Consider the following 12,569-nt stretch of genomic DNA (forward strand, 5'->3'; position numbering starts at 1 on the left):
TGTAGGTCTGAACCTCCAAGCTGATCATCGTCTTCATAAAAGTCCAGGCCACATCCCAGGTCAGCCACATTAGAATCTGGGTTCATGGAGTGGGTGTGAGGAAGCAAGCATGCACATTTAAAGCTCCCCAAATGATGGAATGGTCAACCCAGGGTGAAAGCCACTGATTCCAGTACTACTGCTGATAGGAACGTTGTCTAAAATATAGCAATGCTTCTTATATTCCAGAGACTACATTAAGCACTTGAGATGTATTAAATGGCTTTCAAATTGCTTTTGCTACAATCTATATTATGAAATGGGCTTCTCTGGTGGCTCAGATGGTAAAGAATCTGCCTACAGTGGGGAAGACTAGGATCCCATTCCTGGTTATGGAGATCCCCTGCAGAAAGGAATGGCTTCCCACTCCAGTATTCTTACCCAGAGAATTCCGTGGATGGAGGAACCTGACAGGCTGTACAGTCTGTGGGATCACAAAGAGTCAGACACAACTGAGTGACTAACACATAGTATGAAATACATTTTATGTTGTAACCAAGCACAAATATACATAATTCGTAAGTTATAGTTTCATGTAAAAGCAGTTATCCATGCAGATGTGACACACTATGATGTTTCTCTTCTATTGTGTTATGAATTACGTTATCTTAGGAATGCCTTAAATTCAAATATGAGTAAATGCTCCACTATCCTGTACCCAAGGATAATGTTCAGTCTAAAAATCAAATCCTTCTCAGAAGTAAGCAAATGCATTCAAATTCAAGTAAATTAAAATCTGCAATCAAATTCCTTGTCTTTCAGTTACAGTTTCAAAATCTTAAGTAACAGTTGATTCCAAATCCATTCCCTCTAATTCGTTTTAAGCGATACCTCAGAAAATTGGTGATCCTTGAGCTCCTGCAGTCTGAGGAAGACCTCAGAAATTGAGACCAAGACTCTGATGTCTTTTCCTTTTTAAGAACCAGAGAGTTAATGTGACACACAAGATTATTACACAACATTGGCTCCACTACAACATAATCTGAGTTAAAAAAACAAACAAACAAACCTGTCTCTAGTCTCCAGAGCAGTTATCCCAGGCAGCATATGTTTGCAGAACCCAGCATTTAATGTTGCCAGAAGTCCAGTGCTCCAGTACCACAAGGAGCTGATAGAGAGTATTTTGATTTAAACTTCCTTTGCAGAATCTTCCCCATGACAAGAAGCTCTGTCTCCCTGAGAGTTTAAAATTGATGCTATCCATTTGCCATACCTGGGAGAAAAATCCACCTTTGCATACTGTTTTCAGAGAATGGTATTTTAGACATTAGCTTGTTTTGCAAACTGTAGTAAGCAGGATTGCAAGGTGGCCCCAAGATTCCTGAGCCTCTGCTGTATTATATCATCTAATTGAATATGGATAGAGCTCTGTGAATATAATGAGATCTCACTGTATGGTACTGGAACCTTATAGGACAAACAGATATTATCCACATGGACCTGATCTAATCAGGTAAGCCCTCTGAAAGCAGAGCAGTTTCTCTAGCTGGCTATAGAGAAATGCACTTCTCTTGGCTTGGAAGGAAGCAGCCATCTGTGTTCTGGACTGTCCTGGGTTTCTATGTGTCAAGGACTCAGGTGCAAACTCTAGGAGCAGACAGTGGTCTTTGGTTGACAGCTAACAGGCTACCAAAAACCTAGTTCTACAACTTCAAGCGATTAATTCTGCCACCAATCCGAGTCACTGTGGAAAACGTCTCAGAGTCTCAGGTGAGGTCACATCCCCAGCTGACGCCTTGAGATCAGCCAGGTGTCTGAGCAGAGGCCGCAGGCAAAATGTGCCTGGACTCCTGACTCACAGATGCTATGAGAGCCTAAATTTGTGTTATTGTAACCAGTGAATGTGTGGTCATTTGTTGTGCAGCTACAGAAAATTAATAAATAAATAATAAAAGTCTCTCAGTCGTGTCCAACTCTTTGCGACCCCATGGACTATACAGTCCATGGAATTCTCCAGGCCAGAATAGTGGAGGGGGTAGCCTTTCCCTTCTCTAGGGGATCTTCCCAATCCAGGGATTGAACCCAGGTCTCCCTCATTGCAGGCAGATTCTTGACCAGCTGAGCCACAAGGGAAGTGCACAGAAAATTAATATGCAAAGTGAAAAAAAGTGCAGTGATGGTGGCTCTGATTAGTAGGTCTTATTTATCTTACCCACTAGATATGTTTTCATTTTCACTCCATCCAGCCCTGAGTGGAGTGTGGGCTTCATCTTCCGACACATCATCTCTCATGATGTTGTACATTTTCACCTCCCTGCCCCCATAGCCCTCCTGCTGCCTCAGTGTCTCCTGGGGAAGATTTTTCTGCCATCTTCTCGTGCAAACTTCCTCTAAGCTGATGCTTGGACTGGAGGCTGCTGTTGATGCTGCTGAAGCTTGTACCTCAGGAGCTGTTGAAAACCGGTACTTCTGTTTGAAGACTTGATTTTGAAGTTCTGTTTATTTCTTCATCATGTTCCCTCAGGGTTCAGACCTGACTTATTTACCCACTTCAAAGGTCATAGTTAGGTCATCACTTAGTCACTGAGTGATTTGAAAGCTCTACATTCTTGAATCCGTGGACCAGCAAAAGGACTTCAGTCTCAGTCTTACTACGACTTCCTGCCTGCGGCCCAGAATACAGAATGGTTTCTAGGGCTCTTGACTTAGTGCAGCTGTCCTAGGTCTGGCACTCTGGTTCTGTGTGGCAAGTGGAGCAATGCTATTAAACATTGTAAAAATTGTTGTGCCTCTCAAAGCCTACAAATGCTTTTCTTCTGCTCAGTAAAATCTTGACCCCAACCTTGCCTGGAGATAGTGGTGTCTTTTTAGTCAACTACAGCAGCTAGCCCTTGTGGCTGGAAGCTACCCACTTCTCCTGGTTGGAGACAGTGCTGCTTTCCCCACCCCCGCCCCCCACCCCCCTGCCCTCAACCCCTACACTGCTGTCAGACTTGGCCTACCTGCTTCTGTACTTGTGCCTAAGGCCTGGGCTGTGCTTTAGTTCCTGTCTCTGTGTACACAGCTACTCACTTGGGCCAAAGCTCTGGTGTCTCTCAGGCTGGACACCCCGACGCTGACCCCTAGGTGAGGACTTTTGTATTAGTGAGTTTTTGAGGAAATGCTTCCAGAAGGGGCTGGTAGAGAAGTAAGGGTCAGAGTAAAGAAAGGGGAAGCAGCCAAGCTGTGGTCAGATCCAGGCCAAGTCCTGGCTGATCTTGCTCCTGCAGGGAACTTGGTGTGTAAATTACCCCTTGAAGTCTGTCCCATGTTAGGTGGAGGAAGCTGGGCCTTGTTTTCCCCATGCATTCACCTCTTGGCTTTGGGTTATACCATGTGATGTAACTCCCAGGCATTTTTTGTTTTGTGCTTAGAATGGTGATCCATCTCTAGGAATACAAGGAGAAATCTTTAATGGAGGTTATAGGTAACAGAAATGAATGTTTATAAACACAAAGCATAAAGAAACTGGGAGTTAGATACACAGGAGCTGTCAAATGGATCCAAGTGGATCTTGTTAGAATATCAGCTATTTTCCCTAAGTCTTCCAGGTTCAAAGTACCACAAGCCGCAGACATGAATCCTCTTTCTCAAGCCATGGGTGTTGAACCCTCTTGGCCTTACATAAGGTTTATCCATCTATTAATGTTTTGTTTTGTTTTGTTTTGGCCCACGCTCTAAAGTTTAAGACTCAGCCATCAAAATTTATTTCCTTTACCCACATGATAAAATGCGAGACTAAAAGCCACAGGTTTTAGAGTCTGAGAGCACCATGTGCTTCACCAACTTGGACACTTTGATGTGTACTTCATCGTACCCGAGACAGTTCCCTGAAGCCTAAAGGCATTGAGAGGGTTCTCAATAAATAGAACCCCATTCACCTACTTACATTCTGAAACAGTGGAAAATAAAGTCGTCTATGGAAGCTAAATTATTACATGTGTTACTGGTAGAGGCCAAGTCGGGGAGCAGTTTTAGTGCTGTGGGCTAAGTGGGCTTGTTAAGACTGAAACCTACAACTAGCACAGTGTGTCCGCACTCTTATAAGCAAAGATGGACAGGGTCTCACTGCCCAGATTCTTATTCCAGAAGAGCAGGAGAAGGAGCATGGAATCATAGAATAGCAGCATGGAGTGAGCTGAGCATGTTCAATTTATTGTTTACAACTGGATCAGGCACTTGAATCACTCTTCATCTCCCAGAGCAGGGGAATAAGAAGGTGCAGTGGTAGGTTAATAAGATTGTGTCCACATAGAAGGAGTGGAGGAAATTGTTTTCCCCAAACACATATACATATGCTCACATTCAAGTGCAAACACATGTATTTAGAGTCTTTATTAGACTTTCTGTAAATGCAGATGAGAATATTTCCATTTGCCATCATCAAATCACTTAGGAATCACTACTCAAATGTCACATAACTTTTTTTTTAAGTTGTTAGATACATGAATTTCTTTGTTGGACAGCACTGAGAGAATATTGCCTTTCAGTCATTAAGAATTGATATTGATGATTTCTAAAATGCTTAGCAGTTTCTTTCTATTTTGGTTTAGAAAGTTACAGCGCTGCCGTGAGGAATGTCCTTGAGAGCAGTCACCAAGTGGGCTTCAATTAGTAACTCCCAGTTTACAGAGAAAGACCGAGAACTACAAGAACTGTTCCAATCTTGCTGATGCAAATATTCCTCTAGTTATTTTTCATAGATTGACAATTTTTCAAGGAGAGGAAATCCAGTATAGCCAACAGTGTACTGAACCCAGCTAATTGTTCTCTCATTTGTATTCTCTTAGCTCTTTTACATACTCTTAAATCTCCCATCAAATTGTTTTTGTTGAGCTGTGTGTCTCCTCCATGCAACTCTGAGCATCTTGAAAACAGATAACCAGAAGCAATTGTCAGGCTATCAGCAGAGGAAAATTATCATGTGAAAAAAGCCTGCACCCTTTATCTTCTCAAGATTCGAAAGGGTTTACTTCTTGGAAGATAGGCAGGTGCCATCTGTTTCCCACCGACAAAGGCACTGTAGATGCCGTATTTCAGATTTTGTCATTGCTCTAGTGCTTATCATGGTATGTGTTGCACAGCAGGAACTCAAACATGCTGAACTGATTTCTACTAATACACATTTATCAAAGGTTCAGAAGCCACTTGAGGTGTTGTGTTGCTGAAGGTCCCTTTGGCAGAGACTTTAAGTGCCCCCTAGTGTAGACTCTGTTTCCTTCTTCATCCCATGGAGAGCAGTCTGCTCTATGCCCTAAGGGATTGAACTTGTATGGATTGGTCTAATGGACTTTCTTGCTGCTCATTCCCCCATTTTAGTTGATACCAGTTAGTTGATATCAGTCAGTTGATGGCAGGACATCAGAGAGTGAGGAGAAGGTAGTCACAGTGGTCGTTCCATCATCCGTATCCATGTTGAGTCACCATACATCGGCTTTGTTCCCGTACTGGAGGCTACAACTTCTCATATGCTGTGTTCTTTTAAGCTGGAAGCCCTCTCCAGTACCTGGTAACGTCCCCTTCTATTGTGGGTTGGACTTGATTCCCGCAAAAAAAAATTAAAGTCCTTAGCCCTGTACCTATGAAGGTGACCTTAGTTGGAAACAGGATCTTGGCAGAGGTAATCAAATTAAGATGAGGTCATATTGGATTAGGATGGGGGCTCCTAAATAAACCCAAGGGCTGGTATCCAGCCTCCTTATAAGGACAAAGAAAGCAATGTAAAGACCAATTAAGACACAAGGAAGAGAACCATGTGAAGTTGGAGGCAACGAATAGAGTTATGATGGCACATACCAAATAAGGCTGAGGATTGCCAGCAACAACCAAGAGCTAGAAGAAGTAGGGGAGGGTTTTTCGGAGCCTTTAGAGAGAGCCTGGTCCTGCCAGCACCATAATTTTAGACTTCTGTCCTCCAAAGCACTGAGAGAATAAATTTGTTATTTTAAGTCAGCTGATTGGTGGTGTTTGATTATGGCAGCCCTAGGAGACATTCCTCCCTTTGCCCCTCCCTTAGGCCTAAGAGTGGTAAGCGCTCTCCACTGTTGCTAATTTTAAGATAATATCCCATGATAATTTCCTCTATCCTTATTCATATTGTGGTTGTTCAGTCACTAAGTCGTGTCCCACTTGTTACGACCCCATTGACTGCAGCAAGCCAGGCCTCCCTGTTCTCCACTATCTCACAGAGTTTCCTTGTTCATACATTTGTGAATAGTCCCTTTATTGAACTCAGTCCCTTTATTGAACTCATTACAGCTTTTGAATTTACCCTCTCCTGCTGAAACAACCCTGACTGACACACCCAGTTTCCATTCTTCTCATCTTCCTTTTAGTTATAGAAACCTTTGCCCTTTACCATTATTATTAAGTTTTGGCAGGGCACATGTTCACAGGGTTTTCTGAAATGTCCAGGATCCCTTGCAGCTATAGGTGGCTATGTGGCTAATTTTAAGTTGGTAAAATGTGAGTGAAAATGATAGGTTCTGCTTCTGGGGTCCATTCTGTGGTTGACTGAATGATGGTCTTTCAAGTGTGTCTATGTCCTAATCACTGGAACCCCTGAATATGCATCTTGCTTTCTGTGGCAAAAGGAACTTTCTGTATGCAGTTAGTTTATGGATCTTTAAATGGCATCCTGGATTATCCCAGTGGGACCAATGTGATGACAAAGGTCTGTATAAGAGGGCTGCAGAGGATCAGAGTCATACAGATGTGTTATGGGAGCCGATATTAGAGTGTTGGTTTTGAGATGAAGTGAGGGGACAGAAGCTGAGGAATGCAGGCAGACTATAGAAACTGGAAGAGCCTCCAGAAGGAACACTTTTGGCACCTTTATTTTAGCTTGTAAGATCCATTTTCGACTTCTGACCTCCAGAACTACAAGATAATAAGCTTATGATATTTTAAGCCACAAAGTTGGGGAATCTTTTATAGCATTAGTGGGAAAAAAATCAAAAAAGAAAACTACTTGTATTCCACTCAACTGTTTTCCCTTTTCCTCTGGTTTGAGCTGTAAAAATGGTGGCAGTTAAATTGGACCCTGCAGAAGAAGATGATGGAAAAAGCTCTAAGGAACCCAGATCCCTAAGTGACCTCATGGCACAGCGCTGTTGATGTCTGGATTATTCAGAGAAAAATAAGCGTCTGTCTTACTTGGGTCACTGTATGATGTGTTTCTTTGTACCAACCTATACTCTAACCATCATATATCATTGTTCTCCTGTGGCCATATTTGTCAGGATTCTTAATTGGTAGGCAATATAGGTTGACTCTACCACTTTAAGCAGAGAGGGGAATTTATTTAAAGGATGTTTGATAAATGAAGGAGAAAATATTGGAGACCCGAGAGCTAGGCCAAGAATTTACACAGACAAAAACCATGGACCTCACACATTATGTCATAAATATCATGACCAATATAAGATCCAGTGCTAGAATCGCTGCTGTGTGTTCTCCGGGAAATGAATGGACCTACCACCGTGGCCATCACTCTCCATTGAGAGGTGACTGTAAAGTGGGTTTCATTCTTACTTAGCAGTAGCACCCTGGAACTTGGCACTTGCAGATGTAACCTCTTCAGTAGACAGTGATGTGTCTGTTTTTAGCTCCCACCGTTTGAAGAGCTACTGTGGATTTTTTTCCCCCTTTGGGCTTATTTGATTTCAAAAAAAAAAAAAAGGTATTTTGGAGAGGGGAAATAAGAAGGCAGAAACATCTGCAACTTGGCAACCAAAAGGAGCATGAAGAAGAGGTGGGTTGAGTAGTGGAATGTGTAGAAACAAATAGATGGAACCCAGCAGCTGTGGTGGGTATGCTGCTTAAAGCCGTTCCCCCAGAAGCAGAGCAGGGGGGCAGACTGTTATTGAATTGCATGATGCATTGGAACGTTGAGCTAATCAGGCAATCTAATTGACTGAACATCTGCAGCTGCCTTATCATTATCCTCAAATGGGCATACTGTCTTTGCATGCTGGGGATGCCTCAGTGTCTCCTAGCCTTTCTAATAGAAGCTCACTGTGGGGTTTACATTTCAGCTGTTTTTAACTGCACTGAAATTCAAACGGTGGGATTTAAGGTCAAAAACAGTAATTTTTTTTTTTTTTTTTTTTTTTTGCTTTCTCTTGTCTAAACTGCTTTGAAGGAAAGGGTTAGAAAAGTTAAAGTGTCCTGGAGGGAGAAGTAGTCCCAGTGACTTGAGTGAGAGTGCTCTGAAATTGTTAATATAAAGCCTCCAGAGTTCAGTGCTGAGCCAGGGTTGCAAAGGGAGAGGCAGAGAGGAAGAACCATTTACAGCTAGTGTTTTCAAGATTATAGACACCTTCACCAGCTTACGTTGAACTCATTTTTGAAAAAGAGTTTACCTTCCAAGGCCCATCTTTAGCCGTTTATTTTTTTTTTTCTAAAGTTTATTACCTGGATATAATTTGTGTCAGTGCCTAAATCCTAATTATTTTCAATAATGGTTTTCTGAGTACTGTTGCCATAGCGTTTAATTCTTTGGCAAACAGAGAAGAAATAACAATGATGCGTGAGCTTTCCCTTTAGATACCAAAAGAAAGATTAAAAAGGGAAAGTAAACACACAAAAATGAGAAATTTAAAAAGAGAGAATGGTATTATTTTGGGAAATTATGTCTCTAACACCAGATGCAAGAAAAGCAGGTCTTCATTTACTTCAACTTGGATCTGACTTTGTAAAACTGAATGTGTTTATTTTCCTAGCTAGTCACATATGCTAGAATCCAATACCTGCGATGGATCTCAATCCCAAGGGTTTAGGTGAATTACTGTCCTGAATGAGTCAGGTTTGTGAGAATAGCTTACTTCATATTTTCTGGAAACATTTTCTAAGGATCATGCAGAGCTGCATTTTGAATGCTAAATCCAATTCAGTCTTTCTTACTTGTGAAATAGATGGTCAGTAGAAATAAAAATAAAATTCATTTCTGTAAAAAATATGATTATAGGTTCTCTTGGTGTATAAGTCATTTCCTCTATAAAAATGATTTCAGGAAATCATTCATTTACAATGTACCTGATTAGTTTCAACTGTGCCTGAAGTATTGTAGAAGGTACTGAGGATATGATGGCTGTTTTCAGTCCCTTTCTCATGGAACGTCCTTGCTAGTGGAAAGGAGGTGAACAGTAAGTGTAAAAATAAATGACTGTCATGAATCCAGGGAGTGATAATGAATATGAGGATGATACAACAAGGTTTTGTAATGGGGGAGCTGAGCGACAGAGGACTCTTAATGAAAGGAGGCTTCTCTTAATTGGAGGCCAGAAACATGAGAAGAAAAGCCAGCTGTGGAATGCTGGGGTGGAAGAAATATTCTAAGACCTAATGTAGCAAGTGCAGGTGCGCTAAGGAGGGAATAAATCTGTCTTACTCGAAGAGTGGGAAGAAGGCCACTGTGGCTGGAGTGTAGTGCGGGAGCCTGAGGGTAAAAGAGGAGGAGGTCAGAGGGAGAGACAGGGTCCAGATGTGAAGGCTCTTGTAGCCCATGATCAGGAGTCTGCATTTCATTCCATGGACAATGGGGATGTTAGAGAGTTTGAACACAGGTACTAAGTGCCAATTTGGGTTTTGAGCATTGGTTCCTAGAAGAAGGAAAAGAAGGAGGGCAAGAGTAGAAGCAGATTAGTTAAATGTCCTTTTCAATAATCCTTTTAAGAGATTAGTTTCCACAGGGATGATAGCCTGAAGATGGGCGTCATCAATAGATTATTTCTAAGTTTCTATAAATCTTTGTTTGCATACATGTATACACATAAATGTATACATGTGTAAGGAGATATAAATATCATTATGTATTTTATTTTATATATAAAGTTAAAAATTGTAATGCATTTATGGGAGACATTGGAAGCATGTCTAAAAATATGTGACTTATATTGAGGTTGTCATCAATAATAACATCACACATAATAAATAATAACCTTTTTTTTTATTACTCTAGGAGTAATAGGAGTTTAGGAGTGGACTCAAAAATATATTGCTGTGATTTATGTCAAATAGTCTTCTGCCTAGGTTTTCCTCAAAGAGTTTTATAGTAACTAGTCTTACATTTAGGTATTTAATCCATTATGAATTTGTTTTTGTGTATGGTGTTATAGCGGAGAAGGCAATGGCATCCCATTCCAGTATTCTTGCCTGGAAAATCCCATGGATGGGGAGTCTGGTGGGCTGCTGTCTCTGGGGTCGCACAGAGTTGGACACGACTGAAGTGACTTGGCAGCAGCAGCAGCAGCAGCAGCAGCAGCATGGTGTTATAGAATGTTCTAATTTCATTCTTGTACATGTAGCTTTCTAGTTTTCCCAGCACCACTTATTGAAGAAACTGTCTTTTATTGTGGCATATTCTTGCCTCCTTTGTTGTAGATTAATGAACCATAGAGATGTGGGTTTATTTCTGGGCTTTCTATCCTGTGCCATTGACCTATATTTCTGTTTTAGTGCCGGTACTATACTCTTTTGATTACTGTACCTTTGTAGTAGAGTCTGAAGTCATCTTTTTTGATCCACCACCTAAACTAATGAAAATAAAGATAAGCAAATGGGATCTAATTAAACTTAAAAACTTTTGCACCACAAAGGAAACCATAAATGAAATAAAAGACATCCCACAGAGTAGGAGAAAATATTAGCAAATGAAGTGACTGACAAAGGATTAATCTCCAAAATATACAACCAGCTCAGCAGCTAAATATAAAAAACAAACAGACAAACAACAACAACAAAAAACAACCTAATCAAAATGGACTGATTATTAAAATAGACATTTCTCCAAAGAAGACATACAGATGGCCAAAAAGCTCTTGAAAATATGTTCAACATCATGAATATTGGAAAAATGCGAATCAAAACTGCAATGAATATCACCCTATACTGGTCAGAATGTCCATCATTAAAGTCTACAAACAATAAATGCTGAAGAGGGTGTGGAGAAAGAGAACCCTCCTACACGGATGGTGGGAATGTAAATTGGTACAACCACTATGGAGAACAGTATGCAGATTCCTTAAAAAACTAAAACTAGAACTACTATATGATCTAGCCATCCCACTCTGGGGCATATATCTGGAGAAAAATATACTTCTAAAAGATACATACACCCCAGTGTTCTTTGCAGCATGGCACCCCACTCCAGTACTGTTGCCTAGAGAATCCCATGGACGGAGGAGCCTGGTAGGCCGCAGTCCATGGGGTCGCTAAGAGTCGGACACGACTGAGCGACTTCACTTTCACTTTTCCCTTTCATGCATTGGAGAAGGAAATGACAACCCACTCCAGTGTTCTTGCCTGGAGAATCCCAGGGACAGCGGAGCCTGGTGGGTTGCCATCTATGGGGTCGCACAGAGCTGGACATGACTGAGGTGACTTAGCAGTAACAATAGCCAAGACATGGAAAAGTAGATGGGTAAACAATGGAAACAGTGACAGACTTTATTTGGGGGGGCTCCAAAATCACTGCAGTTGGTGACTGCAGCCCTGAAATTAAAAGACAATTGCTCCTCAGGAGAAAAGCTATGACCAACCTAGACAGCATATGAAAAAGCAGAGACATTTCCAACAAAGGTCAATCTAGTCAAAGCTATGGTTTTTCCAGTAGTTGTGTATGGATGTGAGAGGTGGACTATAAGGAAAGCTGAGCGCTGAAGAAGTGATGCATTTGAACTGTATTATTGGAGAAGACTCTTGAGAGTCCCTTAGACTGCAAAGAGATCAAACCAGTCATTCCTAAAGGAAATCAGTCCTGAATATTCATTGGAAGGACTGATGCTGAAGCTGAAACTCCAATACTTTGGCCACCTGATGCGAAGAACTGACTCATTGAGACAGACTCTGATGGTGGGAAAGATTGAAGGCAGGAGGAGAAGAGGACAGCAGAGGATGAGATGGTTGGATGGCATCTCCGACTTGATGGACATGAGTTTGATTAAGCTCCGGGAGTTGGTGATGGACAGGGAAGCTTGGCATGCTGCAGTCCATGGGGTTGCAAAGAGTCGGACGTGACTGTGTGACTGAATTGAAACAAAGACATGGAAGCAACCTAAATGTCCATTGATAGAGAAATGGATAAAGAAGATATGGTACATATGTACAGTGTAGTATTATTTAGTCATAAAAAGAATTAAGTAATGCTATTCACAGCAACATGGATGGACCTAGAGATTTTCATAAGAAGTGAAATGAGTCAGACAGAGAAAGACAAATACCTTATAATATCGCTTATATGTGGAATCTAAAAAATGATACAAATGAACTTATTTATAGAGTAGAAACAGACTCACAGACCTAGAGAATGAATTTATGGTTACCAAAAGGGAAAAGTGGAGGGGATAAATTATGGGATTCAGATTAAGGTATACACACCTCTGTATATAATATAGTAATCAACAGGGACCTATTGTATAGCACAGGGAACTCTACCTAATATTCTATAGTAACCTATATGAGAAAACAATGTGAAAAAGAATGGATGGATATATGTATAACTGGATCACTTTACTGTACACTTGAAACTAACACAACATTTTAAATCAGCT

General features: G+C 41.1%; 1 protein-coding gene across 3 annotated transcripts in view; it reads left to right on the forward strand.

The window, feature by feature from the left end:
* Positions 1 to 12,569, forward strand: part of CNTN3 (contactin 3) — a 380,656-nt gene that overhangs the window by 49,635 nt on the left and 318,452 nt on the right. The window lies entirely within an intron of this gene.

This window comes from Giraffa tippelskirchi, chromosome 9, assembly GCF_054371585.1.
Source record: "Giraffa tippelskirchi isolate mGirTip1 chromosome 9, T2T-mGirTip1v1.2.pri, whole genome shotgun sequence".
Taxonomy (NCBI): domain Eukaryota; kingdom Metazoa; phylum Chordata; class Mammalia; order Artiodactyla; family Giraffidae; genus Giraffa; species Giraffa tippelskirchi.